This window comes from Armigeres subalbatus, chromosome 2 (assembly GCF_024139115.2).
Source record: "Armigeres subalbatus isolate Guangzhou_Male chromosome 2, GZ_Asu_2, whole genome shotgun sequence".
Classification (NCBI taxonomy): Eukaryota; Metazoa; Arthropoda; class Insecta; order Diptera; family Culicidae; genus Armigeres; species Armigeres subalbatus.
In genome coordinates, this window is record NC_085140.1 from 87,432,158 (window position 1) to 87,438,780 (window position 6,623).

Consider the following 6,623-nt stretch of genomic DNA (forward strand, 5'->3'; position numbering starts at 1 on the left):
AACGACTGATTTTTTTTTGATAACCGTAAAGTTAAATGTAACGCTATATCTTACATCAAATGCAACTTGTTACGAAAATATCGGTTAAGAATTACTATATGAAAAAGTGGCTTATGTGTTTTGGTTTTCGTGTGCACACACACACACACACATACACACACATCTGTTCAGTTCGACGAGCTGAGTCGATTGGTGTATAACATCATGGATCTCCGAGATATCTATGAAAAGTTCGATTTTGAAGTGAAATGATAGCCTTTCGGTACAACTTTGTTGTACGAGAAAGGCAAAAAGTGTAACAAATTATACGATTAGTTTGAAACAAAATATTTCGACTGCGTGTACCAAACATACAAATAAGAACAATAGAATAATTCTATGATTAATTATAAATTACAATATTATACACTCTAACTGAGTATCGGAAATTGACATAAATCAGTTACGGCAATCAGTTACAAAGTACATGTAGATCAGTGTGTAACAATATCAAATAAAAAAAAAAAAAAACTCAAATTAGCAGAGCGTAGTTTCGATCTACGGACCTCTGGGTTATGGGCCCAGCACGCTTCCACTGCGCCACTCTGCTACTCTTAAAACCGTTGTTCAAAGCATAATAAAAACTTGATACGTAACATATAAAAAATCGATATGGTAAAGCAAAGACACCCACCAACCACAAAATGTACAATGTCACACCGAGATGTAACGTCGTTGATGGACCGATGTTGCACGGATCTATGTATGGTGCTTTTACTGTCGGGCATAGTCGGCGTAGCTGCTTTCTTATGTTTAGTAGACTGGTTTATCCTCAAGCTCCTTCACAACAGATAGATGAATCAGCAAGGAGAGATGGATTTTGCCGCATAAGGAAACTCATTCAATGACGGGACGGCATAAAATATTGCAATTGTCTTTGTCTATATACGTAGAGATGTCGTAAAATCTCGATTGATCGATTAGTAACTAATCGATTACTCTCGATTAGTAACTAATCGATAACTCTCGATTCTTTTCGATTATTGAATAGATTAATCTGAATAGATCAAGTAATCTACTATCGATTCAAAAATAATCGATTATCATAATGATTAATCGATTGATTTGCGACATCTCTATATATACGTACATAAAAATGAATTTCTGACTCGGAAACCACTGAACCGATCGGCGTGAAAATTTGTATGCAGAGGTTTTTGGACCTGGGAAGATTCCTTATTTTATTTCGAAGAAAACTTGTGCATGGTTAACATACACCCAGTTAGTGTTTTAATCTCAATACATATAGCCAACAGTTCATTTTACCAGCTCTTCGCCTAATTCTTATTTGAGCGGGTAAGCAAAGCCCAAAAAAGCATATTGCGCTTCTGTGCTCTTTTTCCTAACTTCACAAAAAAAGTAAATACTCTTCTTGAGGACTCGAACCAGAACACCAACAAAAGACGTCGCAATGATGCAGCCATTCTAGCCACACCACTACGGTCAATGTGTAAAAATCGGATAATATTAAATTGATTTTGTTACACGCATGCTACATCTGAACTATGAGATGCAATAATGGAAACGAGAGTACATAAATGTCGTCGATCATTCTGATACTAAGCGCTGTATAAAGGAGGTACCACTTTAGCGGTGAGACGGGTCTATACTATATGTTTTTGCTTTTTTTCAGTATGTATAACAAGGTAATATATAGCAAAAAGTGTTACATGTAGGAAGGTGGTGTGTTACGTGATTTTCGAAACAGGCGAATATCGACATTTGATAGTTTTATCAAGGAATAATTTTTATTACAGAATTTCTCCAAAGTTTTAAGAATGTTAATAATTAAAGTTAATTCTTATTTGATGGGTAAGCAAAACCCAAAAAAGCATATTGCGCTTCTGTGCTCTTTTTCCTAACTTCACAAAAAAAGTAAAGACTCTTCTTGAGGACTCGAACCAGAACACCAACAAAAGACGTCGCAATGATGCAGCCATTCTAGCCACACCACTACGGTCAATGTGTAAGGATCGAATAATATTAAATTGATTTTGTTACACGCATGCTACATCTGAACTATGAGATGCAATAATGGAAACGAGAGTACATAAATGTCGTCGATCATTCTGATACTAAGCGCTGTATAAAGGAGGTACCACTTTAGCGGTGAGACGGGTCTATACTATATGTTTTTGCTTTTTTTCAGTATGTATAACAAGGTAATATATAGCAAAAAGTGTTACATGTAGGAAGGTGGTGTGTTACGTGATTTTCGAAACAGGCGAATATCGACATTTGATAGTTTTATCAAGGAATAATTTTTAGTACAGAATTTCTCCAAAGTTTTAAGAATGTTAATAATTAAAGTTAATTCTTATTTGATGGGTAAGCAAAACCCAAAAAAGCTTATTGCGCTTCTGTGCTCTTTTTCCTAACTTCACAGAAAAAGTAAATACTCTTCTTGAGGACTCGAACCAGAACACCAACAAAAGACGTCGCAATGATGCAGCCATTCTAGCCACACCACTACGGTCAATGTGTAAGGATCGGATAATATTAAATTGATTTTGTTACACGCATGCTACATCTGAACTATGAAATAATGGAAAAATAATGGAAACGAGAGTACATAAATGTCGTCGATCATTCTGATACTAAGCGCTGTATAAAGGAGGTACCACTTTAGCGGTGAGACGGGTCATATGTTTTTGTTTTTTTTCAGTATGTATAACAAGGTAATATATAGCAAAAAGTGTTACATGTAGGAAGGTGGAGTGTTACGTGATTTTCGAAACAGGCGAATATCGGCATTTGATAGTTTTATCAAGGAATAATTTTTATTACAGAATTTCTCCAAAGTTTTAAGAATGTTAATAATTAAAGTTAATTCTTATTTGATGGGTAAGCAAAACCCCAAAAAAGCTTATTGCGCTTCTGTGCTCTTTTTCCTAACTTCACAAAAAAAGTAAATACTCTTCTTGAGGACTCGAACCAGAACACCAGCAAAAGACGTCGCAATGATGCAGCCATTCTAGCCACACCACTACGGTCAATGTGTAAGGATCGGATAATATTAAATTGATTTTGTTACACGCATGCTACATCTGAACTATGAAATAATGGAAAAATAATGGAAACGAGAGTACATAAATGTCGTCGATCATTCTGATACTAAGCGCTGTATAAAGGAGGTACCACTTTAGCGGTGAGACGGGTCATATGTTTTTGCTTTTTTTCAGTATGTATAACAAGGTAATATATAGCAAAAAGTGTTACATGTAGGAAGGTGGAGTGTTACGTGATTTTCGAAACAGGCGAATATCGACATTTGATAGTTTTATCAAGGAATAATTTTTATTACAGAATTTCTCCAAAGTTTTAAGAATGTTAATAATTAAAGTTAATTCTTATTTGATGGGTAAGCAAAACCCCAAAAAAGCTTATTGCGCTTCTGTGCTCTTTTTCCTAACTTCACAAAAAAAGTAAATACTCTTCTTGAGGACTTCAACCAGAACACCAGCAAAAGACGTCGCAATGATACAGCCATTCTAGCCACACCACTACGGTCAATGTGTAAGGATCGGATAATATTAAATTGATTTTGTTACACGCATGCTACATCTGAACTATGAGATGCAATAATGGAAACGAGAGTACATAAATGTCGTCGATCATTCTGATACTAAGCGCTGTATAAAGGAGGTACCACTTTAGCGGTGAGACGGGTCTATACTATATGTTTTTGCTTTTTTTCAGTATGTATAACAAGGTAATATATAGCAAAAAGTGTTACATGTAGGAAGGTGGTGTGTTACGTGATTTTCGAAACAGGCGAATATCGACATTTGATAGTTTCATCAGGGAATAATTTTTATTACAGAATTTCTCCAAAGTTTTAAGAATGTTAATAATTAAAGTTAATTCTTATTTGATGGGTAAGCAAAACCCAAAAAAGCTTATTGCGCTTCTGTGCTCTTTTTCCTAACTTCACAAAAAATGTAAATACTCTTCATGAGGACTCGAACCAGAACACCAGCAAAAGACGTCGCAATGATACAGCCATTCTAGCCACACCACTACGGTCAATGTGTAAGGATCGGATAATATTAAATTGATTTTGTTACACGCATGCTACATCTGAACTATGAAATAATGGAAAAATAATGGAAACGAGAGTACATAAATGTCGTCGATCATTCTGATACTAAGCGCTGTATAAAGGAGGTACCACTTTAGCGGTGAGACGGGTCATATGTTTTTGCTTTTTTTCAGTATGTATAACAAGGTAATATATAGCAAAAAGTGTTACATGTAGGAAGGTGGAGTGTTACGTGATTTTCGAAACAGGCGAATATCGACATTTGATAGTTTTATCAAGGAATAATTTTTATTACAGAATTTCTCCAAAGTTTTAAGAATGTTAATAATTAAAGTTAATTCTTATTTGATGGGTAAGCAAACCCCAAAAAAGCTTATTGCGCTTCTGTGCTCTTTTTCCTAACTTCACAAAAAATGTAAATACTCTTCTTGAGGACTCGAACCAGAACACCAGCAAAAGACGTCGCAATGATGCAGCCATTCTAGCCACACCACTACGGTCAATGTGTAAGGATCGGATAATATTAAATTGATTTTGTTACACGCATGCTACATCTGAACTATGAAATAATGGAAAAATAATGGAAACGAGAGTACATAAATGTCGTCGATCATTCTGATACTAAGCGCTGTATAAAGGAGGTACCACTTTAGCGGTGAGACGGGTCATATGTTTTTGCTTTTTTCAGTATGTATAACAAGGTAATATATAGCAAAAAGTGTTACATGTAGGAAGGTGGAGTGTTACGTGATTTTCGAAACAGGCGAATATCGACATTTGATAGTTTTATCAAGAAATAATTTTTATTACAGAATTTCTCCAAAGTTTTAAGAATGTTAATAATTAAAGTTAATTCTTATTTGATGGGTAAGCAAAACCCAAAAAGCTTATTGCGCTTCTGTGCTCTTTTCCTAACTTCACAAAAAAGTAAATACTCTTCTTGAGGACTCGAACCAGAACACCAGCAAAAGACGTCGCAATGATACAGCCATTCTAGCCACACCACTACGGTCAATGTGTAAGGATCGGATAATATTAAATTGATTTTGTTACACGCATGCTACATCTGAACTATGAAATAATGGAAAAATAATGGAAACGAGAGTACATAAATGTCGTCGATCATTCTGATACTAAGCGCTGTATAAAGGAGGTACCACTTTAGCGGTGAGACGGGTCATATGTTTTGCTTTTTTCAGTATGTATAACAAGGTAATATATAGCAAAAGTGTTACATGTAGGAAGGTGGTGTGTTACGTGATTTTCGAAACAGGCGAATATCGACATTTGATAGTTTTATCAAGGAATAATTTTTATTACAGAATTTCTCCAAAGTTTTAAGAATGTTAATAATTAAAGTTAATTCTTATTTGATGGGTAAGCAAAACCCAAAAAAGCTTATTGCGCTTCTGTGCTCTTTTTCCTAACTTCACAAAAAAAGTAAATACTCTTCTTGAGGACTCGAACCAGAACACCAGCAAAAGACGTCGCAATGATACAGCCATTCTAGCCACACCACTACGGTCAATGTGTAAGGATCGGATAATATTAAATTGATTTTGTTACACGCATGCTACATCTGAACTATGAAATAATGGAAAAATAATGGAAACGAGAGTACATAAATGTCGTCGATCATTCTGATACTAAGCGCTGTATAAAGGAGGTACCACTTTAGCGGTGAGACGGGTCATATGTTTTTGCTTTTTTTCAGTATGTATAACAAGGTAATATATAGCAAAAAGTGTTACATGTAGGAAGGTGGAGTGTTACGTGATTTTCGAAACAGGCGAATATCGACATTTGATAGTTTTATCAAGGAATAATTTTTATTACAGAATTTCTCCAAAGTTTTAAGAATGTTAATAATTAAAGTTAATTCTTATTTGATGGGTAAGCAAAACCCAAAAAAGCTTATTGCGCTTCTGTGCTCTTTTTCCTAACTTCACAAAAAATGTAAATACTCTTCATGAGGACTCGAACCAGAACACCAGCAAAAGACGTCGCAATGATACAGCCATTCTAGCCACACCACTACGGTCAATGTGTAAGGATCGGATAATATTAAATTGATTTTGTTACACGCATGCTACATCTGAACTATGAAATAATGGAAAAATAATGGAAACGAGAGTACATAAATGTCGTCGATCATTCTGATACTAAGCGCTGTATAAAGGAGGTACCACTTTAGCGGTGAGACGGGTCATATGTTTTGCTTTTTTCAGTATGTATAACAAGGTAATATATAGCAAAAGTGTTACATGTAGGAAGGTGGAGTGTTACGTGATTTTCGAAACAGGCGAATATCGACATTTGATAGTTTTATCAAGTAATAATTTTGATTACAGAATTTCTCCAAAGATTTAAGAAGGTTAATACTTAAAGTTAATTCTTATTTGATGGGTAAGCAAAACCCAAAAAGCTTATTGCGCTTCTGTGCTCTTTTTCCTAACTTCACAAAAAAGTAAATACTCTTCTTGAGGACTCGAACCAGAACACCAGCAAAAGACGTCGCAATGATGCAGCCATTCTAGCCACA

General features: G+C 35.1%; 1 non-coding gene across 1 annotated transcript; it reads right to left on the bottom strand.

Moving 5' to 3' along the window:
- Window positions 1-517: 517 nt before the first annotated feature.
- Trnam-cau (transfer RNA methionine (anticodon CAU)) lies at window positions 518-589 on the bottom strand. Its single transcript has one exon. It is a non-coding gene; the product is annotated as a tRNA-Met (tRNA).
- Window positions 590-6,623: the final 6,034 nt, after the last annotated feature.